Genomic DNA, 26,677 nt, shown 5'->3' on the forward strand with positions numbered 1-26,677 from the left:
CATACAGTATATATTGTGTTAAGTGGGGAGCTGCCTCAACATGTAACCTGCAAAGGAACAGGTCGAGGTTATGTCTTCAATGGAAAGCAGCTATTCAGCATGAAATTAGCCTCTCTTTGTTCCTTTGTCATTTGCAAAGCTCCCCACTCAAACCTCTTCAGATACTCTTGTCTCCAAATTACAACACTTCTTGTTCAGATAGATATATATAAATATACACATTCACAAAGCGATCGGAGCAAATAAAAAAAGAAAAGATATTCAGATTTATTATAAAACAATAAATTGAAGCATGTATAAAATGAGAGGGGGCAGTGTTGGGCAATCAACATTTTGCATGAAACTATTTGACTAATAATGACTAGTGACTATTACTTGATCATTCTTGTACAGTATTGCATGTAATCATGTAGTACAGAATGTAATCATGAATTGAAGAAAATCAGTGATTCATAAAGCAATGAAAAGTTTATGATGATAAACATACGATGGCAGTGATCTGAATATATAAAGGACAAACTGCAGAAAAATAACACAACGGCCTTGTTTACCAAAACTATTTGCATTTTGCTATAACTGGCAAACGCAGAAGAAGACCTACTGAAATTAGCTCCAGGAGAGGATGACCAAACAAGATCTCTGCAAAATAAGGAGGATGAAGAATCATTTAAGCAGCTCTTGAATTACTGGCTTAACACATGAATTGAAACACAATGGTCAAGACAGTCTAAAGCGAACATGTTTTAACTAAAAGATGTATGAAAAGTGAAAAAGTGCTTACCCAATCATGTGTCCCTTAAAAAATGAATTCTTAATCAGCATTAAATAACTACATAGCCACCAATCTTAACTGATATACAGTATGACTAAACAAATTCCAATAAATACCATCTTGTACTGTACCCTAAAATAATAGCTGATCTGTTTTGTTATATCACATTCATTTTACCCATTCAAGCAAAACTTCCATAATACAATTGCAACAGAAGACAAATGAAGTCAGTATCAAGGTGCTTTGTCCTTCATTTTATGCTGCCCTGTAATTTGGCAGAAACACTTAATCTTGGTAGAGTTAAGGTAAGTTTATTCTGAACGTTTTAAATAATGCGTACCATAATAATGTGTGAGATTCTCACAATGAAGGTAAGAAACTTCTAAAACTTGTACATAAACCATGAAATGTCAAGTCTATGCCATCCCACACTTAAGAAAACAGTCCAGAGGAAACTACAAATATTCAGGAGAAGATTAATCACAGATGTCTGACCTTTGCTAAAGCTAAAGTTAATTTGGAAAAAAATGTAAAAGCTAGACCAGTATGCTTAACAAGGCACCACTGCTGTATAATGCATTCAGAACAGCTCAACAGCAAAAGATATTATATGTCATTGATGTATAGGAATTTTATTTTTCTTCAATAATGACCAAGGAGACAGCCATTAAAGCAACGCTACACATCCACCAAGTAGTTGGGTTTTTACTGATGTCTGTTGTATCTAAACGATTGCTTGTTATATTGGGAGTAGAGGAGTGTTTTTAAATCCTTTAGTGGAAACCACAGACCAGTTCGCATCCCATTGATCCATCTAGGGACTGATCATTTATTAAAATGTTTGCACTACAGTGAACATACTGTATAAAGAACGTACTGTATAAGGTCAAGTGCTGGTAGGACCAAAACCAAGTAGTGGATCCCTAGCTACTGGCAGGATAAAACATGATACAATTATAGAAAATCAGATTAGGGGAATCTTACCAGCACAGAACCTAAACAATGACACCAAAACACTTTTTCAAGTCTAAGCTCATGACTTGAAAAAGTCCTTTGAATAAATAAGTGTCTTGTGAAAAAGAAGGATGGGAACATTCTTGCAGTTTGTGAGTTTGAATCTTGCTTCCCAATATACCAAGAGTTTAGAAGAATCAGCAGCTGGAGCTCAGTGTGTTGTCTGAGAACTAAGGCCTATAGTCTATATTACACTGAAGAGGTGTTGACTGATGACTCACTAATTTGCTCTTCTTCGAGTTACAACATCTTGCATGAAACTGCTGTTTTTGGTCTCCTAGCAACCAAACAAGCAAAATGAAACAAATGCCCTTTTCTTGTCAGTCATATTCCATTACTACTAGTTCAGACAGTGAGTTTGCACAGTCTCAGTACTCAGTTGTTAAAAATTATTGAATGGCATGGTGATTTAGTAGGATATATTTTAGATTTTTTGCCTTCTTGGATAATTAGAGTTGGTATCTCTCAATTCAAGGCAAGATTAAGCCTGGTTAATACTGAGAGGAGAAATGATAAGGAAAATAAAGCAGCTGTTAGTGATGTTTATGGACCAGCAGGTGCCACTCTGCCCATTTCAACAGAATGTCCAATACAATGCCATCATCATCAAGATATAAGAAAGATATCCTCTCTTTTGGTATAAATAATACATTCCTTGGCTCAACTTAAATGGCTCAAGTGAGAATCAACAGTAAAACATGAATGAGAGGATACAAGTGGAAACTTGTGAACAAACTTACATAAAACCAGGAAAATGAAGCACTTCTTTATACAAAGCATTATGAGATAAAGAAACAAGCTGCCCTGCCAATTGTTGCTGAAGCTGATATCCAGTCATATCACCAAAAAATCTAGTTGGGCCAAAGGGCCTCCTCTCATTTGTAGCCGCTCTTATGTTGATTCAACTCATAAGTTCAAGTTTAAGTTTATTGTCATTATACTCATACACAGGTATATGGTATAACGAAATGCTACAGTATTTAGCCATCTCTCAGACGGTAAGCAGTACAAAAAAACAACAACAATACAATTGCATAAGAAAAGAAAGACAGAGACAACAGGCAATGTGCAAAACAACAACAGGCAATGGACAAAACAACATCAGCTGTGCAAAATCATACATCAACAGAATGAAATGAAGGATAAAGCAACTGCTTCACTTCTCCAGCTGATCTGCTGCGATGGGTTTGTTGGGTTGTCAAAGCTGCTGCGTGTCTCCCAAGTGGGTGCTGAATTTCACTGGTGTGTTTTGGGATCCTTTAGGAGGAAACATGTTGTACAAACCCAAGTAATTATTATTCATTAACATATCACTTAAGTTCCTTTTCAGTAACTGATTTCTTATCAAGAACAGTTAAGAGTAACAATACAGACTTGTACCTGCAGTGATGGTACAATGTTTCACAAGGCAGAAAATGGAACATTAGTTTTTAAGTTTAAAGACAGGAAATACCTCTGACTCATGCTAGGATAAATTCTTTTATAGAAATTGTGCTTATAGAAAGACGCACAGCCAAACTTCACTGTGCGAGTGCAACAACTGTGGCAGCTAGGATGGCTGACTTTTTTCAGTCTTTTTTGTTGTTTTTGCTCCTGTGTTTTTTCCTTCAAGTACTTTTTCTTCTTTGAGCTCCCCTTTGCCTTGTATTATTGGTGTGTATGCATTTAAAAGCCTGTAACTTTTTGAAAGTTTAAAAAAAACAGTCTACAATACATTTAAATATTACATAAATGCTTTACTGCTTTTTTATTCCTCTCACTACATATTACATAGCAACACGCTATAAAACAGGTTTAAAAATATGACTAAATCTTAGCAGCAATGCACAAAAAAGGTTTCATTGTAATATTTTTTTTTCACTCATACTAAAACTTTGAGTTTGAATTTCATATTCAATTTGTCTTCTTAAAACAAGGCATTCTGTAATGTCCTATGTTATGCACATTAGAATCTTGCAAAGTTGAGAAGGTCTTGTCATTTTCCTGTTACTGCAGTGCCATGTATTTATGGTGTAGTATTCTCAGAAGTCCAAACAAATGTCACCTAATAAGAAATAGTCTGATCATGAAACATTCAGGTTTCAGCTACAAGTACTGTACTTGCGATTTCAACAAAGCAGCAAAGCTTTGGTGGTGTATGACCACAGGCAGCAGTAATTCTAAGTTAGAATGTATTGATTTGTAAGTATTACAAAAGCATAATTCTTTGTTATTGGCCTCTGATCGTTGAACATCACATTTCAAAGGCGGCTCCAAATGAAAAAAGTTTAAATTGTCTTCCAAAATGTTCTATTACTAATCTTTAACAATTTACAATCATGGAGCTTCCATGAGGAGTGCATTCTGTGTTGTGCCCATAGCTTACCAGGATAGACTCCCCTGTAACCCTGTGTTGGGTACAGCTTCTGAAAACTGAATGGATGGGTGTCTCATTTACTTTAGAATCCCACTGAATTCCCTTCTTCTGTCAGAATGTGCAACTGTCTATGCTTGTTGGTTAAGGGCAAAAAGGACAACACAGAAGAAACTTCATGCTTATACGAGATGATTAGCTCAACGAGATAGCACTCAAACAGGATAAAGCATGCCACGTTACTCGCTGAAGAATGTAAGCAAGTTTAAAAACAGCAGAACGCTGAACTTATTTGACGCCTAAAGAAGGTATTACAGACATCTAAAAACATCTAAATAGGGGTATGCAAACCATAAAACTTAAAGAAATGGAAACAATTAGACAGGTAGATACAATACAGCCATATAATTATATAACATCACAAAAAATGTTTTTATATAGTAACTCCTTATTTGAAGTACATTTTTCTGGGAATTAAATTTTAATACATAGATTTCCAAGGACATCTTTACACTTATTATATAAACCATTTTTTATAATTAGTATAATTATAAATCTTTGGAGCAATTGACAAAATTATACAGCAAAAGGTTTCAAGTGTCATTAAACATTATAAACAAGTGATATACAGACTGGATGCACAAAATGCAATACCTGACAGTATTAATTCACCATTAATAAAGGAAGAGCTGAAATTACATTACATCAGTGAATATCAGCCTATGTCTAATGTAATTGTAAAGTGGGGAAGCAGCAAAATATCTGTGATGATTTCTATACAGCTCAGTCTATTTCAATATACAGTAATTAAATTATACTGAAAGTTGTCACAAATTCAAAAAGTGAATTATATCCAGAAGCATGAAAGCATATTTAATGCTCATTCATTCCAAGTCACTGAAGACAAACATCAAAATCAGATTACAAAAGCTATTTGTGCTGTGTGTGTTTTAAGACACTGTTTGCTCTACATTTTCAGTATAAAGAGATGAACAGGAGAACACACCAGTCAAGGTATGAGGATTATAATGCAGTGGACTCAGCAAATATTGTTTAACCATTCCTACAGTTCACTACAGAAGTACAGGGTAAAGGCACACATTTTCATCTTCTTTAGGTCAACACACTACGTAGGCAGCCCAAACATGCCACTCAATTGACTATGAGGCCCATGAGACTGCACGACAATATCAAAACGTCTGAAAAACACACTGGTGTTAAAGGAAGTAGTAAAAGAAAGCATCCCTGATGACAACAAAAGCCAGAGAAAAATAGAGAGGAACCTGAACTTCCTGAGTGGTTCAACCAGTAAGACGCTCAGCTGAACACAGGTTGTGCTCTCTGATCATGGGTTTGAAATTGGATGGTTATTAAGCATCTGTGACAAGGACTTTCCAAGCAGCAGCACTGAAAGTAGGGTGGCATTAGTTGGCCAGGTCGCTCTCAGTCAACACATCAGTGCTGAACCATTGGTACAGGATTGTGTTGCTTGTAACATGTGAGAAAAAGAATGGACCACAGTCATTTGGAGAGTCTGCCTACACTGACTCATTCCCCCTGTGTGCGGTCACAGGGTTTATACCTTCAAGCCAAGACGTGAAAACCCAACAACTGACAATTTCAAATTGGATGGGTATAACAAAACTAAATGGCGACTCTAAACAAAAAAGCAGAACAAAGGATTTTGAATAAATTAATAAATGAGTGAATAAGTGAATAAATCAACTTAAATTCCTCACTGCAATAATAACACACTACAAAGTCCGCACCAATTTCCTATATACTACTATTTCACAACCGTGACCGTCGTGGTTCCGCACGGGCTCATGCCCTCGCCGCTCCACCCTGCCAGTTCGTCCCTCACTACCTGGGCACGAACCCAGGTCTCCAGTGTCACGCAACGGAGAACCGGCCGGCTGAGCTAAAGGAGACCTCCCTCAGCCCAGGCAGCTGAGGTACCTGTTATACACAGGGAGGGCGGTGATGTCACTGTGCTGCAACCAGCTCTGCTACACAATGTTTATCATGAAGGAGACAACAAAAACAGAACAGTAGGGCATTCCATATAACCCTCATATTTATTTGTCCCCTATATTTTGAAAATCTAGCACACAATAAAAGGTATTCCTTTGAAACAAAAAGTCAATAAAAATAATTAAACCTGTCAGCATTCTTTTAGCAAATTATCACAACTGACGAGGTTCTCCAAGCTGAATTTAGTTTCCATGACACCAAGAAAGCCATGACCTAAACAACAAGCCTCTCACACCATGTCTTTCACTAGAAAACAAAGGGGGCAGCTCTTGAAGTGGCTTTTGACTGCTATTTGATTGAACCTCTTTTTCAACAGCAGGCTCTCCTCAGGGGGCCAGTTAACTGAACCCTCCAGATCAAAGCCATTAAGAAGTAAATAGTGCGCCATTACAGCTTCAAAGTTTAAATGTAGACATCAGTTCTTTTTAAGAAAGTGAATTTTTATCACTCATACGTACTTACATGCAATGAATTTTTTACACATTATATGCTACAATGTGACAGAATTACTTAAAATTCCAATTCAAACCTGTAATTTAGGACAGTCACAAGACAAAACCAAACAAAAAAACAACAATCATACAGACAACATGCAATATGGATTTCTTATCTGTTGTGGCCAAAAAACCTGTAATCACATTCACAGCCTTCTCTGAATTATCATTTCATTTACATACAGCTGTGAAACGGGAAGGCTTCAGAAACTATACAGTGACTTCAAGCCAGATCCCTTCCAAGTATAAATATTGGATGAACAATGACAAATGTTTATGATGAATTGTTGAGATAGTAGTAACATCTTGAGAAAATCACAGAGGAAATGGTCGTTTATGGCCATTTTCAATTTATTTCCAGTTTCCAGCAGCACAGCCTATCCTGCTCACATCCAACACAGTCAGTGTTTAGCTCCAGGGCTGACGTACTGTACCTCCACACACTGCTAAGACTTTTAAGGAAAAAAATCCCAGGTAAATAATTTTACAGAAGTTTTGTACATTTTGACACATAAGGCCATGGTTCACTGTATTATTTTTCCCTACCTTTCTTAGGAGAACAGGTCAGTTACAGAGGCAAAATAATTCATTATAAAGGAGAAAAAAAATCTACGGGGTGGGGCTTCTAGAATGACAGATAACGAAAAGACCACTTGGACAGTCTTTTCAAGTAATGAAAATATTGCATGATCAGAATAAAACTTTAAATACCTGTCATATCATGTATATATAGTCTTTAAGGATTAAAACCACTATAAACAGGAAAACCTTCATGTTCAAGCCATATTTCAGCTAGGAAGGATTTTTTTCTTTTCCAAGAAATCCCTAGCTCTAGCTGTTTTTCCATCAGCTGTGCTGAACTGTCAGCTGAAGTCTCAATCGGAGATTTATCTTTCTCCCATCAGGAGTCTGAACCAGCATGTGGCTAAAGTACACAAGGATGGGGGGCAGACATAGCGCTTACTGGAGCGTGCCCTAATCTTATCGGCACACATGGTTGCGCCTAAGTAAAAGAAGGGGGAAAGAGGAAATTTATCTGAGATCTTTTTGAACACTGACCATCTCCATCTGTCGCTGAGCAGCTGGGGAACAAAGGTGGCACTGGAGTGGGCGCAACACATTCACACAAGTAGGGCTACCCCCGCATTCTCTCAGCCCGACACCAAGCTGGCAGCCTCTCAGTAACCCACGCACATGGACATGAGCTTCAGCTGGGAGGATGTAGCTTTGAAAACGAGCAAGGTGGGAGAGCACCCTTACGGACTGACCTTGCCATGCAATTTTGGCATTGCCCTCTCTGTGCGGGGCTCTTTTTCCTTTATTCGTTATGTTAAGAAGGATGTAGTAGTTAAGTTGTTAAGGCAGGATGGGTGGATTCTGGCTCTTTTCTGCTTGTGAACCGCGTTAAAAGCTTTTAAAAAGGACAAGCACTAGAGAACTGTCTATGTATGGGTTGAGGATTGATATAGATTGCCAGGCTTAAGACAAAGACACGTCCTCTTCAAAGACTAGAGAAGAACACAAACTCATCTGAAACAAAGTCACCAAAACTATCAGATTTTTTTTGTTGCTGTGTTAGACTGCATTTATGATGAGTTTGTCCAAATAGATTTGCAGTAAACAATATATATCTTTGCAGGTGGCATGGTGGCACAGTGGTTAGCAGTGCTGCCTCGCTCCACTTAGGCCCTGGGTTCAATTCCTGGAGAGCAATCTTTGTGGAGTTTGTATGTTGGCTTGTGTTTCCACCAGGTTTTGCGTTTCCCCCCCACAATACAAAGACATACTAGAAGGTAAATTGGCTTCTGGAAAAAAGGGTGTGAGAGTGTGTGTTTGTCTGTGTGTGCTCCGTGATGGACTGGCCTCCTGCCCAGAGTGTATCTTGCCTCGTAACTGTTGCTTGCTGGAATAAGCTCAGTATCCACCAGATAAAGCAGTTAGAAAATAGACGTGTATACTGTATGTATGTATACCTCATTGCAGAGTAAGTACATTTGGAGTATTTATTATGAGGAAGAGATCTTTATTACAGACCAAGTGGAAGAACTGGTAATAAGAAAATTCTGGTTTAAACACTACAGTATTTCTACCTGAAAATGCATGGCAGGAGTACTTTCAACATTGTCTTTTTGGGGTTTTAGGCCTTGTATTTATACTTCTGTTCCAGAGCCAAGGACACTCAAAGAAAAGTGAAGGTCTTTCAAGAAAACTGCAAGGAATAAGCAGAAATGTTGCCCTGCAGGAATGTTAGAAGGTCTCCAGAAAGTTCCAGCAAACATCTGTAACAGTTCTTAAGAGATTATTAACAACAATAATAAAGAATGCTACCTTATAACAAAGACTAAAGCCCTACCTTAAATTTCCCTTTTTATTGTTACTGTGGTGCAGACAGACAGAGTAGATAAATAAATTATGTAGTTTGATCTTTCAGCCACAACATATTTCCAGTTAATGTCTTTAATATTTTTTTTACCCTAACAGTATGTTTGGACTCCCCGACCATTGTGTTTTCTATTAGCACTACCTACAGAAATGGAAGGAAATGCATGCTTTGGAGTTTGTCCATCCATCCATTTTATAACTCCTTCATCCAGTACAGGGTGACAGGAGAGCCAGAACATATTCTGACTAGCAACGGGCACCAGGCAGGATACACCCTGGATGGGATGGCAGTCCATCACAGGACACACAGAGATCCAAACATGTACACACTCATTCCAAGGCCGGTTTTCCCAGAATCCAGTAAAACTATCAGTATGTCTTTCGACAGCGGGGAGAGCATACAAACTCCACCCAGATAGCACCCCAGGTCTAGAACTGAACCCAGGGCCCCAGCACTGCAAGACAGCAATGCTAACTATTGTGCCACACCCTTTGGAATTAATTCCGACAATAATACCTTCCATGATAAATTAACAGTTCATCCTTGATGCAGTGGCTGACTGAATTTACTAATTGAGTTTTATTTAATAATATCCTTCTACCATTTTGAAGGTGATCTGAGAAGGACATCATTACCATTGGGTGAAATACATTCTTATTGTTTTAAGCCTACATCAGGGCTATTCAACTGCCTCTCCCAACCCGCTATGCAATGTGGTCAACTACAGACTTCTTCCTCTTAATAGTTAAAGAGGCCATTTCCTGTTTGTACAGAAAACAGAAAATACAGGGATGCCACAGGTTACACAGGAGTTCACGTATAGTTATGTAGCAAAGGCAACAAATGTGTGACCCAACCAAGCATGCTCTGCTGTGTTTTAATTTGCTCAGCCCAAAAAGCACCACTCCACCCATGCAAGACAGACAATGCATCTGCAATAAACTGGCGGCTTTTTTAAACCCACCATTCTGTAAAACTACATTAAAAAAGCTTCCAATGTAATTACACTGAGTGCTGCCAAGTGAGAATGAATAGGCTTGTATTTTGCATTTTCCCTTTTGGCAACCCAAAGTTAACCAACTGAGGATTTTCCAAGCCTATAATGAGTGAGAGGCACATTTTATTTTAGTTTTTATGGACCAAGCGCACAGTACAGTATCCTCCACACTCACCGTCATCTTAAAATTATTGTGGGTGCCTCTGTATGCCACTTAAAATGCAACAGCTATCGAATTTGCACTCCTGTAGCAATTTTACCCTTTCAACTTGCATTTGTAAAACAAACAGATGCTGGAGACCCATGCATAGGTCTAATTTGATTTAAATGGAAAAAAAAAACTGTTCAGATTTTTTTATTTTCTGGAAAAGTTACAGCACATCAAGAAAAGTGAATATTCCGTCTTCCCCAAGTTTCCTGACTCTTTTAGATATCAGAATAAACTACAGAGTGATTTTGTGGACTATCGTCAACATTTAAATTAAAGACAAATCACTTATTTTGCTGAAGGCACAAACTGAATATTCTTTAAAATGAAGTGATAAAACTGTGATTTCAACTACTACACATGCATTTACGAACAAGTATGCAAGGGTAATGATTGATAGATACTTTTTTAAACAGTTAAGAGAAAACTATAATAAATGTCTTTTAATGTGCAACATGATAAGAAAATGAACATGAAGTAAGGGCTATTTCATCAGATTCCTGATAAGATAAAATGATTACTGATAAAAGATCATGTTTCTTACAGTGTTACTGGCACAAGTACATCAGTTTAAGGAAACAACAAACATTAAATACGCTTTACTGAAAAGCTAAATAATGTAATTCTAATAATTAAATGTAAATGACCTTTGCATATTATTCCCTTTAATAACCTGTCTAACATATTAGCTATTGTATATTGCTGAAACACAAAGGACGTTATCATGGGTTTATTCCACTTTGCAAACTTTGAGTCAAGAACAATGAGCTCACAGCAGGAAATCCCATGTATTTGAATGGCACATTCCTGCATTGACAGAAGGAAAAAACATATATGCAAGCTAATTTACTAACCTATCCACTGTATTAATGAAATTTCAAGGATATGTATCATTTCCAGGTGCTGCACCAAACTTTAAATAAAATCATCCAAACATGCTATATCTTCACCTATATCTTAATAGATGTGTTAAAACAAAACAAAAATCTCTACTGGTATATTCTAGAAAACAAATACTACACTGGCATTATTTAAGTCTAGCTTTTACTATTATAGAAATACCTCTGAAAACACTGTACCAAAAGTACATGGTCACTGAGTCACGCAAGAGACACAGAAGGAAAGCATTACAATAACACACAATAAATTGCGAATGTTTCTTTGTGATAATTACATCAGTATTTTGTAATGGAAAATAGGGGTTCAAGCACAATGTGAATGGTAGATTCACGTATATGGCAAACATCTGTATATGCACAGCAGGATCAACATTTCAGGATAGCAGGTCCATGACCCGAGGTTAAAACCTCACCTGAGATTTTTATCAGAACTGCAAGCCCAGTGTAGAACAGAGCTCCCTGGCACCCTGACATCTAATCCAGAAATCATACGAAATACTACCTTGATTTGTATGTATAATTAAAGATAAATGTGGGTCAAATTTGAAGCACTAAAAAAACACTCCTGATTGCCAACAGATACCCTCAGGGCTTTACAAAGGTAATAAAAGACCGCTTTGTTCAGCAAACACATAGGCTGCACAATATAAAAAATGTAAAACCAGTCCTAAAGCTAGTAGAAACAATTAATATCATTACATGGGAATAGGCGGTATTCTTACATCAAATTGTTTTATAGGAGTAGGCTGAGGGGTGTAAAGGAACAAAGATCAAAAACAGAACTTACTTATCTCTCTACCTGCACCTTAGCCTTTGTCACAAAGAGACTTTAGAAAGATGTTACTGCCTTGAATCCATCAGATCTGTTTTCAAGTACACACGTTCCTTTAAAAAGAAGAAAAAAAAGTCCAAGGATTTTCTCTTTAATCATCAGAATCATAGCTCAATATTCATCTGCATTTCAGGCACTGGTACTTCTTAAGAAGTATATTGACATGTTATTTACTATAATGCCTGATTAATCTCACTTGGGTCCCTCAAGCCTTCTTCCATTTCTGTACACAATACCTCTGCATTTTATAATACCCGATTGTAAAACTAGAGAGAGGGATCTTTGAAGCTTTGATCTGATCAAAGGGATGGTTTTTCCAAATGGATGATCTTCCTTTTGGCCCAGAAACAAAACAGACATTCTTCTGTTTTCTGCAAAAAAGTTGAAACACTGAGTCTGTATTCATAACACACTGTTTAAATTTAAGGTATTAGAAACACTTCTGTTAAAAGGCTTAATACACACAACTCTCAACAATTCAACTACAAAAATCTAAAGCAAAAGGAATTATAATCCATTACAATGTTCCATGAAAATCGGATTCTTTCCATGTTTCAAAAAAGGATGCATAAATTGTATTCATTCAAGCTATTTCATTGGCACAGTCCATTCCAATAACATATAATAATAAATTCCCTGCCATCTATCTACAATCACATTAAAGCTTTCAGGCTATGCTACTGTACGTTATATATAGAGAGGCACTGCTCTGGCCTCTCTACATATATTCTAGAAGAACTGGAGCCAGAGTAAAGGAACAGTAAACAGATTTCAAACCCAGTTTGTAAGGATCCCATAGCAGCATCTGTATACTATAGCTAGGTAAAAAGAGTCCAGGCTCTATCATCCAAGTGACACACACGCTGACATTCTATCTAACTTCATTATATATAGTTCATTATATAATTCTCCTCATCCATACAGACAGCAACTGCTCAATCACTAACTGGACCACAGAGAGCTTCAATACCGCAACCTTCACCAAGAACGGAGAAACTGTAACAAGAATCATGTGAATCTCATGCCAGGAAACAGTACAAGCAACAATAATGATACTCCTGGTTCTGGAGAATCCCAGGATCAAGTGGATTGCATTCTACCTGATCTTAATGACTTAATTAAATCAATAATTGACTTACATTGGTCTTAATTACAACTCTTCCAAGACTTTGTGATCTTTATAAAACCTGTCGGGCTCTTACTCTCCAGGTCTGATCAGTGACTGCTATGGCCAACAACATGCCAAATAGTGAGATTGCTGCCAGTGGACACATCTGTAAAGAATGCCTGGGAAAGTAGATCTGTATCCATGGGTTTATACAAAGGAGCAAATTGAACCTAACCTGGATCATTAGATCAAAGCAGACAAGGCTATTGTAACTGAAAGAATGCAAGCTCTGTCAGCACATTGGCTGACACAGATATATATTACTCAGCTGCTAAAGGGTTCATTCCCTTTGTGCAGCTCCCTTTCCCCCCAATCTCTTTAGAACTTTAAGACCAAAAGGAAATGATAAAGTCACCCTGGATCTCAGAAACCTAAGGATAAGTCATGTAAAAAAGAGAAAAAATGTTATGGAACCCTTTGGTGGTCCTGCAAATTTGGTCATCATACTTTGCTCCACGTTCTCTGAAATAATTGGCCTCTCATCAAAAGTAATACAGTTTATCATATATATTCCAGTACAGACTGAGTACTGGCTATAGCCTTTATTGATATGTTTTCATTCACTTAAGGTCTAAGAGTGGATTCTACTGGAAAGTAACTATCATGCATTACGGAGATCTTTTTCAAGGAGTATAGTAGATTATAGGGGTGTGTATAAGCATCAAGGCTTTGAATTCCAATTTTGAATTAAGAGAATCGAACACCAACAGAAGACCCTCATTTGTCTATTTTGATTTATTTGTCATGATGGCCAAAATGTGGTTGAAGCTTCAAACGGTGCATTAACAGACTTATGTGGATTCTGTCATAATAATAACAGTAATACTAATATATCCCTTACAAGTATATAACACTTTTCTGGATTCTCCACTCAAAGCACTTTACAGTTAATGGGGATTCCCCCTTCACCACCACCAACGATGATGCTACGCATTATATGGGACCTTCGATATGTGAATTCAGTGCACTGGCAAAACTCCTAAAAATACAGGCATCTATCATACAATATCATATTAATATCATATATCATATTAAATATTTTTAGCACTTGAGGTCTTCATTATTGAGCAGTTACAATGCAATGCTATGTCACAAAAGGCAGACCTTATATTTGACCCTCATTGTCCTTTCAACAGATGTGTGAACAGACAGATGTGACCTATTATATAAGCATATAATATATCATATAAGCAGGATCCATACCACTTTGCCTATTAATACTGGTCCATTTTTTCAAGCCTAATTAATTAAAACCTACTAGAAATGTATTTTTCAAACCATCGATTATAATCCTTTAATTAACCACAACCTTACTGGAAGCTTCAACAGAAAAACTGCTCATTTAAACATCAACTCTCCCTACTTTCCACTGTTTCTTTGACTCGATTAATGCAAAGAACAGAGAAATGCATGTAAAAAACAAAGTCGTATATGAAACAGAAAAAAACCTCACAATAATGCTCAGATACGGTTAACACAGATACGTCTCATTATAAACTATAAAACCTTCACAATAACGAATGTATTATTGTACAATAATGGTCGAGGTCCTATCCAAATTCAGTAACTGCACGGTGTGAATATTTACGCTGTTTAGACTCGACTTGAATACTGTCATTTTTAATCGATTAAATTTGAGCTAGACAGACATATATATTTAAGGACAACATCGTGACGTTTGCAAACACAACATAACAGAATTGCACGAAAGTTAAATATGCATCATCGGCTACAATTCAGAGGTTAGAAATTAAAGGGACAGCAAGTGCTAGCCCCTGCAAAGCCTGTCCTAATGCACAACAATGTATCTGATAGAGTATCACGTCGCAGGCAGAGGTTAGTGTCTCCGACAACTGAACTCTAACAAACGAGCAAAAGCAATGAGAGTTAGGTCAGTGCAAGGAAAAAGTGCCGTTGCTTCTTTTTTATACTTACGATGTGTGGCTTTCAGCTGCGGCGAATCCCAGTAATGAATGAATGCATATGAGATTTCCACATCCACGACTCGCACGCACTTCACGATTAATTCCTCGAGTTCCTGACGACTGCTTGGTAATTTTGTGTACGACTGTACGTTATATTGGGTTTTTTTTTCCTCACTACCCCTTCTCTCACCGTTTTTCCCTCCCCCACGCTTTCTCGGTGACCACTGAATAAGAAAAGAGGCTTGCTCTCTGCCTCACACACACATTGAATCTCCAGTGCCTGCCCACAGACTGACGTCGAGTCCTCAACTCGCAGTCACAACTCTTACTCTCTCTCCCCTGTCCCTTCCCCCATTGCGCTCGTCTGTCAAAAACGAGAAGAGTGACCCCCAAAGGGAAGGCAAAGGACTAGTGGGGTAGGAGGGAGCAGGATGTCCTAGGATCAGCTCACAAAAAATACCTTGAAACATCGAAACCTGGGTCGCTTTCAGTCTGGCGCAATTCTAATTTAACACGTTTGTACTGTTGTCTCACAGCTTTTGGATTCTGTATGTTTGGATTTTGTGAGCTTCAAAGGACAGTCTGGTCAGGGTAATTGGTGTCTCTAAATCGAGTGTCCCTGTCTGCTTGTGTGTGTCCTTCGATGAACTGTCGTCCCTTACAGGATGTAATCATGCCTTGCACCCTGTTCCTGCAACTGGGTTATGCTCCTGCTCGATGTCATAGGATGAAGATGCTGGATTGACACATATGTCATAGAATAGTTAGAAATGCATTGTGCATTTTTTGCGAAATGTAGATAAAGATAACGAATTAGGATGCCTAAAAAAAGGTAAAAAGAGTGCATTAGCAATATAGCAAAATCATCAATTTCCCTACGGGATCAATAAAGTCTTATCTATCTAATATGATCTGAGGATTCTAACTTTTTTTGGAGGCTCAAGTTCTACAGTATTGCATTGTCCACAGCTTATTGTTGTTGTAACACGGTGTTTTACCTGTGTCCTTTGTAAGCCAGAGTTTCAGAAAATCGACAGGTGGGATGAACAAAATGCAATGAATTTGCATAATAAGACAAAATAGTCTATCACAGCACATTAAATCTGCTTTGTTTTACAAAGTGCATTTTGTCACTACTAGCTTCGCATTCAAGATATTGCAAAGAGGGATCTGCTGTTTAAGGAAAGGAGAACCAGTAATTACCGTTACTTCATGTTAGGGTACCATGTTTCTGTCACACTTTTAAAAAATAGAACGCCTGTCCAACTGCAGTAACTGCATTTGATAAGAATGCAGACAAGCTATTAAAGACATTTACCACTTGGCTGCTTCATGAGGAGCTTCACCTAATAAATGTGTTATACATCCTTCATATGGCACAAAGAGACAGAGGAAGACTGGCAAGCTTTGATCATTCTAACACTTTTCCATTTGACAGTCCTAACACGTGTTGAAGTCTGCATCACAATCTGATTAAATTGAAAATGCTTTTCTTTGTGCATGCTTACAAGCCCTATTTCCCACATACACGCCACAAATTTGTGATATCAGAGTGACCATAAGGTTATAAAGGTTAGAATTTTTTTTAAAATGTTTTATTTTTTGTTTTCTAGAATTTCTAGTATTCTGCTCCTTTACTTCTATTCTCTAAATCACACTATATAATATTATTGCCATGACTGTCTTATCTGGGAACAAGGTACATCAGTTCTAATAAAATGGAGTGACAGTGTACATGGGACATTGTATGTTTGTCAGAAACTGTTCATCTGTAGTTACATTATGCTGTATAGTGTGAAAAGAACCATATTTGTTTTCCTTTTTTAAATTAGAATAATGTTAGAGCATGGGAACATGTCAAAAAACACCAGCCTTGCAGACATTTTCTACTCAAGGATATATGGGTGACAAAACACACACTTTGAAAAAAGAGGCATGTCTCTGGGACTGCCTTTGTTCTGCCTCTGAAGCCACAACAGCTTGTTGATGTCACTTATAGCAGCCTGGGTTACTGTTTTGAAACAGAAATGAAGTAAATCTGCTCTGCTCAGCTCACAGAGGAACACAGCGGCTTTTTAAACACAATGAAGTGTTTAGCTTTTGCACATCTTTGGAAGGCAAAAAAGTATACATATTATACAGTATTTTAACACACACATTGTTCTGTACCTTATTTGTTATGTCGTGATTAAGTATATTATTAATTACTGGTAATGTTCTATTTATTGTAGTAAGCAATGGCATAGTTTTTATGACACAGATCACTAAGAAAATAACCTCTTTTTTTTGTTTTTGACATTATTTTAAAAATACAAGAACTCTTAATCTGAACCTTCCTATAAATCCTGGCAGCAGTTTTAACATTTAGAAGATATTCTACATCTAACCACAGAACCCGGTGTGTAATCTCTAAAAACCACAAGATATTCAAATCTCTTATCTTCCTTTTGAGATGTACCTTAATTTCTTATTTGCCCAGAGAAGAGAAATTAAGTTGTGTGACCCTTTTTATGTGCAATGGATTCCAAAATAGTGACATTCACTTTCTCTTCAGCCACTACCCACTAGATTTAAAGTACTAATTGAAAATAACCTGATGAGGTGAAAAGCAAACTTAATCCGTGATCAAAAAGTTGCTCCTTGTAAAGATCACAGCAACCTAATGCCTGTTCCAGAGTACAAGAGCACAAGGCAGGACTAAAGTACGCCCCTGATCAGGATGCACACAGAGACAATTTTTGACACCAGCTAACCCAGCCAGCATGTCTTTGCATTGTGGGGGAAGGTGGGAGCTAACCATCACCTGGAGAAAACCCATATTTAAATGTGGATACATGCAAACTCCACACAAAAGGTGTTTCTATCAAGAATTGAACCCAAGACCCAAGAGTTATAATACAGTGATTTTACTTACCATACTCCCTGCATAACTGCCCAAAAAAATAAACGAGAGCCTAAAATAATGATTTACCTAAGAAAAGGCACCTAATAAAAATAATACAATTCCTTTAATCATTTATCAACAATTTTGAACCCGTAACATACAGAGAAAAGCAGTAAGGAAAATAAAATATTCCATCAAAAGTTAAGAAAGATATCTCATAGTCCAGACTTACTTTACCATTATACTGTACATCTGTGGTGTTCACTGAATAGATTTAACATTTAGAATACATAGATGTGATGTTCTGTCTTCCTCTTTTAGCAGTGTATTGTAGTTATTTCAGACTGCTATGGCAAAACCCCACAGAACTGAATGAAAAATACAAGCATATCATGTAACACTACGGGAAAATGTGCACAGAGCCTGAGCTGATCCCATGACAGGGCTGAGATAAGGAAGCTCCGTGGCTCCAGTGCTGTTTGTTTATTGTGAATGGAGGGGAGCAACAGTGCCGGCTGTCTGTTCTAGTCAACTTTATTTTGACTGCAGTCTAACAAATTCACTTAACCCCAAGAAACTTCCATCTAATCACAGCTGATTCAAATCCCATCTACTCTTTGCTTTGTCAAGAAACCCATCATTGAGCAAAAGACCCTTTTAATTTCCCTTTGAGAGCATTTGAGTGGCAATAATAATGTAGTACAACATTGGTTGGAGTTAATATTCTTTTTCTATAATTCTGATATCCATGTACTTCACTGTTCATAAGGATAAGCCTCTTTGAGCTTTGTTTGTTTCTGAAGAGTCAAAACATATTCAAGGACATGCAGTATCTGCTGAAGTATGGGACATTTTAACTCACATACCACTCAGAGTGAGTTAAGAGCACTATGACATCAACCCCTTTCATCTCCTTTAAGTCTCTATTGAGTCTGCGACTGTGGTATCCTTGATGAGAGAAATAGTTTCTCTCTAAATACAAATGATGGAAGTATGGGAAATTAAAATTCGTTTTTTCCCCTTTGGTGTTGAAGGGAAAATGTAATTTGTATGTTAGGAAAACAATCCCATTAAAGAAAGCAAAAATGTTAAGCACATGCAGGCTGTAGACCTTGTGGTTTACTATTGGAAACCACACTCTATTTACTATTGGATCACAGAGTGATCAGTAGTGGTAAGGGAGTTAAAATGAACCAACTAAAATTAATTTTATAATTCATGGACTATGGTACTTTTAATGCATTGAAGTTTCTACTAAATGTGGTTACCTGCATGACCAAATTAAACCCATCTTTGTGGTAAGATAGTGCTTTTCACAATCTCTGTAATTTGGGTAAAAAAGTCATGCTTGAAAGGGACCATCTTCTACTTCTGACATCATACAAGACTGGTGAGTCTTTTAAACCTCTTATGCATGCCTGTAAATAAAAAATATTAACAGCGTTAACATTAAATTGTCAAATCCCCCTGTTATTATCTAATATCTCTAGCAGTAAATACTCCCATTGAGTGCAGTTTTTAGTCAGACAGACCCTTCTGGCCATGCTTCTGAAGATGATAATCTGACTTCCTCCAAGAAATGTCTGGATGAGATTTATGGAGATTTATGAGATTTATGGTTAGCAACAATCAAATGAGCACGATGGGTTCAATAGCCATTTCTAATTTGTAAACTTTCTCAAATTCTCACCTTCTTATGTTTATGCTGGCACAAAGTTTGGAGAAGAAACCTGTGACAATTTATAACTGTAAATGCCGAATTGGAAATGCATGAAAAGAAAATCAATGACTACTTTCAAAATTGAAAAAAGGAAGAAGCAAAGAGGACATCATAAAAAAATGGGATGAGGTACTAAAGCTTTAGTCAAGGGAAGTTTGTGTCCTTATATTAAAAAATTAATCTTCAACTATATACATAAAATTCTTTAAGAATATCTGTGATCACTTATCTGTGTTTAAAGGCACAAACAGTAATGACTACTCGTGTTTTTTAACAACACACAAATAAATAATGTACAAACCTATAATAGAGTGAAATTTTAAATTTTAGGTACCTTTGCCTTTTATACACAAGCTGGCCAACATGATAGCAATGTTACAGAGTTCTCAATTGTTCAAGGCTCTGGTTTCATTTGAAAAAGAGCTGCAGGACAAGGGCTGAAGATTGAGTTCTTCACATTCCAAGCTGTGCTGGTCAATCTAAAAGAAAGATGTTGCTAATCTGTTTTTACAAGCAATATCAAGAAGACAGCAGAAGTGTCTGGTTTGAAATTCCAGTTTAAGAGCAGCGCCAGTATTAGTGTAAAACTATATGGATGGTCAACCCTAAAAAAATACATATCTAATTCTTCTATTGCAGCTGAGTAAACAGTTAAGATTCAGGTTGGGACTTCACAGAATGAGAGTGGGGCATATTTTGAGTCTGATATTTACATTAGGCCTTGGACATATCTACTGTTCATCTAGAAAGCATGTGTTCCTCCTACCGAACCTGGGAAATACTGGCACATAAACATGAATCAAAATGTTTTACATGTTTTATTTACAAGAGGAAATCCTGTCAGGTGTTTAGCTTTGCAATTCCTATAGGAGTCGATTACTCATATTTCTTTTTTGTTAAAGAAACAATTACATCCCCATTGTTTTTTTTCCTCACTGTTTTATAAATCAATAAGCTTTATTTCAGATTTAAGACAGTCTCAGATTTATTTTGCAAACGGCTTTTAAAAAATGAACAATTTTTTCAAGACAACCCACACAAACGAGAGCTCCATTCTAAGATTGAGGTGATGCCCCTTCGAAACAAAGGAAGCCAAGACCTTCTTACCTTACCTCACTTTCAGCTGAGGTGACGGCTGTGAAGGCTTCTTAATGACTGTGAAACAATGTTGAGAGAATATCTCAGTAGCCTAGTACTAGAGGCCACTCAAGAGTCTCATACCAAACATTCCTCTGCATCCGATGGAGTGTATAAAACCATTGTGAGTGAGGGGTAAGTCAGCTGTTAAGGTTACATTAAGAGATATTATAAGGGTTAGTCATGTGTTAAAGTTATGTGAGGATTATTGAAACACAAACAGGAGAGATTGCTATTGTGCAGAGATTATAAAAGGCTTGGTCTTAATGCACTTATTCTGAGAAAAATAAGAGGAACAGTCACACACATTTCTTTAACGTTAACACTCCCCATGTTACTCTCTTCAATAAAGGAACATGGATAAAATCACAGTGCAGAACTCACATTGAACCTCATTCTCATCCTCACCATCCTTCTCCCGGTGAGGAACTCACACAGCAATCAAATTTCATTGTCAGTTTTTCCTCCAAACAGAAAAAAAAGATGCTCCTAGATTTTTGAAGGATTGTTAAAAATGCAATATTTAGACAGCTTGTAGGACATGAAATCCCAATCAATGTGGTAATTAAAACAGGATTCCAGTGATATTTTAGGCTAAGAATTGTCAGAACTTATTAAATTCCTGAAAAAACAACAACCGGAGTGACACTCCAAGAACGTATTTTTATAAATTGAAAATCTACTCTAATTCTCCTGTCTCAAAGCTTTGAGTTTATTGTTTCCTCTGAGCTGGTATTACAAGAGTAATCCCACAGTACCTGTGTTTATGATCATTTTTATTGATATGAGCAACTTCTCCCTCCCAGCAATACTGATTTTGTCTCTGTTAGTTGGAATAGCCAAAGGACAGTGCTGTGCTGGAGATAAACGTGCTGGCTGTCTCAGGGGACTGTTTCCTTAAGTAATCAACAGGATATAGGTCTGAGGAGAGAGAGGTCAGTCACCCATCAGTCACTGTCATCAGGCTTACATAAAACTGAAAGCAACCAAGCAAGAGCTCTATTTTTCTAGCTAATGGTAGCCCTTGAAGTGGTTTACAAGTGAAACTGAGCAATAATTGCTTTGACAAATTCAATGACAGAATTTTCTCATGATCCAAAAAGTACATCCAAAGAGTGTAAGATCCAATTTAGACACTTACAAGTCTAACATTTAAGATAACTCTGAACCATTGTGCTTGACATGATTCAAAAGCATATTGCTTTTCTGGAATCTCAAATACAATTTACAACGGAAGCAAAAAGAAGGAGAACAGGGGGGAAAAAAGGCAAGAAACCTGACTGACAAAACCAAGAAGGAGACAAAATTATACATTTAAACTTTTAGAAAAAAAATATTTCCTTCTGCACATTAAAAATGTCAGTGGTCACAGAGTCTTCAAAGGATGTGGGTAGTTTATTCCATCAATGTGGTGATACACATAAGAATGCCCAATCTATTGCCCATCATTTGGAGCTTGGTCTGCAGATCTCAGGTTAGGAGCTGGACTATACTCACGCAGTAAATTCTCAACTCTGCAGATAGACCATTCAGTGCCTTAAGCCAATGATCTCTACACATTTCAAGCTTTCATCATTTTATTAGTGATATATGGAATAAAATAAGGAGAGAGGTGGGGGAAAGTCGGTGGAACAATGATACTGTGAGATTGCTTCTTGCATGAATGAATGGATCTCGTTATACCTGTATGCTCATATTGTAAAAAAAAGTATTTTTAAACTATTTGGAGGTAAAAACTATTTTATTAAGCCAAGACATTTAAATACACTAACAACTGTAAATTTTAAGAGAAATCTACAGTATGCACCATTGTGCTTTACATAATTAAAAATCCTAATCTTTTAAAAATATGATATTATAATAGGACATTGCATAACTAGGAATGCATTTTTTCATTTATGTTAATTTTTCATTTTGTAACTCTTCTAGCAATGTTGATCCTACAGGCCTTTGATGTCTAGGAGCAGACAGATCATTAGTGTGACAAGACACTCCGATAATGACCTACTATACATCATGCTAGGCATCACAATTCAGACATGCCACTCTGGCTGTACAGTTCAGAGTAATTGCAGTGACAGCTGAAATATCACCAAAACCTGACACATTCCTCATGGCGATCATATGAATGTAGCTGGAGAATGCCAAAATCCATCTTGTATTTTTCTAAATAAGAAACAGATTCACTCACAAACTCGAATACTTCTCAGGCTTTCATCGTTAGTACTAAATATACTGTGAGGCATTAATAACTCAGATAAGTACTGGACCCATACGGTTGTTACTGTATGTTGTGTATATGCTATATATATTCCTATTGTTCCTTAAGATCAGTTGTTCTCAAACCCTGATTTGACCTTTTCAGAGGAATAATTGCTGTTAATTCTATTTCAATTTCCTGGGGGCCAGTGGAAGAGAACTATGTGCATCTCTAAACTTCTAGCTGTTGGGGCATTTTTAATTGCTCTGTGAGAAAGTGCTAACCACAACCAGAAACAATTGGAAGAAACAAAAATAGTAGTCTAGTAGTCTACCATGTTTTTTCATTAATATTAATAGCATTATCTCTTTAATTGTTGCTTTGGTTTTGAGTATTAGCTAGTGGTTGAGGGTGCAAATGCTTTTTATGGGAGTGATTTATGCCATTCTGGCTCTGAAATTACTATGCAAATTGTTTTCATTTGATTTACAGCCACCAATTGCATCAATTTTATCTTAAGTTCCTGATCCTGGGCCTGTAGGTCCACACACCTTAAAGTACAAAATCATATGAAAATGTTGTAGTCTTCTTTAGTAGACCCTGATTCCAGAAAATGTTACTATCACACAAGATGAATTTTATTTTAAATTATTCAAACATACTTGAATAAAATGTGCATATACAGTACAATAATGGTGATGAGTCTCTTTAAGATCAGAAAATAGAAGGTGGTCAAACATTCACAGAAACACATTAAAGTTTTAAACTGGAAGCAGGCCATGTGGTTATTTTCAGTTATTTTTATTGTTTCATCCAAAAATCTCATTAAGATTAGAAGGATCAGAGAAACATCAAGAATGCCAGGTTAACAACTTCCACAGTATTCTATACTAGTTTGGTTCACTCACTGCACTTGTAACTGGCAGGCTACTGTGTAAAGGGTTTAAAATGAGAAATCCACCATTTTACTTTAAGAAGTGGTATAAATATAAATATTATATCAATTATAACTCTAAATAAAAGCTAACATTTCTTGCCAAAATCTAAATTGTTTACCTGTACTTTTTACCTTTTTTGTCTTACAGAAGCTATAAATGTGTTTACTACAAGTGTTAAATTTTATTATTATAAATTACAAATATTAATTATACTGTTAATAAATATAAAACAGCAATGAACAAAGACATGCAAAGTTTACATTAACTGAAATCTGGGGATTATGAGCAGCCTGAAAATGTAATTCAAACTCGCCTCCCAGCCACAGATCCACAGCTTTACAATCCTTCTGACACAGATGCCACATTTGACAGCCAAGTAAGACTCTGCCCTTTGTGCTACTGGCTAGTGGCTTTTTGCAGGCTGCTCAGAGATCATAGTATGCCGGGGTAATTATTCCACTTTACTTGAATGGCAGTTTAGGGAATTACACTGCAGGTCAAAGTTCAAGTATTCCATTAAAAATACATGGATTGTGCATCATACAAATGTTTGAAGATTATTACGTTATCTCAGATATGGTGCACTTAAACTAGTTTTTCTGGGTGATACCTCGGTTTGATGCCACTTCTCTGAAATCTTCCAAATTTAGCTGATTATGTAGCTTTTGCTCAAACAGTTTCACACCCCTAAGCATGTTGTACATTTCAGATGCTGAAGGGATTGACTCACAGCACATTTTGAAAAGCTGTTACACTATTCCAATACTCGAAACAGAAAGGTGAGAAATTTGAAGGCTTATGGTATGTTGCATAAGGATTACAAGAAGGCCTCTTTTATTGATGATACAGATACAGACAAGTCTGAGAAATCATATAGAATAACTTGTCAAAAGCTTCTGCGATTTTGAGGACTTAGAATGTTCCTTTAAGCATATTCAGTCTGTCACTTATTCTTTCCATATACTGTGCTTTGCAAAAGTATTCATTCCCTTCCTACAGTATGATTTATCATTTTGTTGAATTGAAAATGATGTGCACACCTTTTTTAAGTGCATACTTCTGAGGAAAAACTAAAATATGTTGATTGCATTCATGCCTTTTGATTTTGATTACAATTTAAGGTTATAATTAGGTATTTCATTTAGTTATTCGAGAGAAAAACATTATCATCCAGCACTGTACTGAATGTGAATCTAGCTATAAAAGTTTGGAAAATTAAGGATTTTGTTTTTACTACAATATAAAACACATTGTATACATAAAATAACATTATTACACAATATTTCTGTTTATATGTTTATGTATGAAGACATCATAGGTATAGTGTATATAGTTAAGGGAAAGGGTGTTGTTGTCGAGAAACATAATTTGCTCCAGGTTTTGTGAAAGGTATTTTAAGTTTTTTAAACTACAAATCTTGAAAGAGCCAACAAATATGTAAGAAAGATTTGGTTTTGTTCAACCTGGATGAAAGGAAAACCAAATGTGTCCCTTCTTCAAAATCACCATCACTGCTGATTCAGCTGTTCACTCCTGCAGTGGTTCTGCCATCAGTGAATTACAGAGTCATGTCATAGGCTCTCTGCTCAAGTCCCTACTGTACATGTGTAGATGTTTCAAATAATCATGGTGCTCTGCAACACAATATGTGCTAGAATTACGCTTCATGTTGTGGTGGTTTAAGCCCACAGATACTTCTGTGAATCTCATTTCACAAATTCCCGCAGTTCTGGGCCACAATAAGCTGTAATTGGCCATAATAAAATCAGATAGATCCTAGTAATGCAACACCATCCTGTCTATTTGTCCTCCAGGATGTCACCAATCCTTTACATGCTGACACAGTGACGCCCCTTTTGACAACAAGCTCCCATTCACGAAAAACGTGAAACAAGCACTTCTGTTTATTGTGATGTCTTGCACTATACAGTATGTGTAATAACCGTGAATGCAAATTTTCATTTTGCTCTTCTGACAAATAAATCCTGTACAAGATCCATGACCCATAGCTTTTTGTTTTTTGTTCTTCTGGGGCCTTTGTTTTTTCTACATATTAAATTCTATCAGGACTATGAAAGTCCCCTACTTCAGAATGAATCCTTAGACCATTAAACCTCCAAACAATCAATCCAAAGGCACAAGTAATAAAAGTAATCGACAACGTCAATTGGGCTTTTTCAGAATCAATAGGGAAACATGATTCTAGTGTATATGAAACCAGGAATGGGAGTCACTTCTTTACCCAAGGAAATACTGTAGGAGTATCAAACAATCTGCCCAGCCATGTTGTTGAAGATGATACACTGGCTTCTTTCATTTAAAATGCTGGATGACATCCTTGGATCACATAGCTAAGAGTAACCAAAGCAGTTAGATGAGCAGTATGACATCCTCTAATCTGCACCCTTTCGTATGCTGTTGATAACTTGTATCCAGAAATTATCCTTAAATTGCCTTATTGCCTTACATGCCTTATATTGTTACAAACATGTAACATGGGTCTGTGAAGTGCACAGATTTAAGAAAACTATCACTGTCGTATATCTTATTTGAACAGAAGTCTCTCAGAAGATGTAAATTACTTGTTTCCCACCCATAAAAACAGTACAGTTACTGGCCATTCACCAGTAGGAGTTGTTGTGATGAGATACTGAGGTAAAAATTAAGATTTTGTTTCTGAATTAGAACAAGGACCATTAACACACTAACCCACTTTACA

The 26,677-nt window shown here is 36.7% G+C and overlaps 1 protein-coding gene across 3 annotated transcripts in view; it reads right to left on the bottom strand.

Annotated features, from left to right (window-relative positions):
• Positions 1-15,191, bottom strand: part of lhfpl2a (LHFPL tetraspan subfamily member 2a) — a 92,927-nt gene extending 77,736 nt beyond the window's left edge. For 2 of the 3 annotated variants that reach the window (XM_088910675.1, XM_088910674.1), the window contains exon 1: positions 15,090-15,191. The gene's annotated coding sequence lies outside the window, so the exon portion shown is untranslated. Of the gene's footprint in view, positions 1-11,941; positions 11,980-15,089 lie in introns of those variants that run through there. The other variant, XM_088910673.1, reaches the window with a different exon arrangement.
• Positions 15,192-26,677: the final 11,486 nt, after the last annotated feature.

This window comes from Atractosteus spatula, chromosome 3, assembly GCF_055471065.1.
Source record: "Atractosteus spatula isolate fAtrSpa1 chromosome 3, fAtrSpa1.hap1, whole genome shotgun sequence".
Lineage (NCBI taxonomy): Eukaryota > Metazoa > Chordata > Actinopteri > Semionotiformes > Lepisosteidae > Atractosteus > Atractosteus spatula.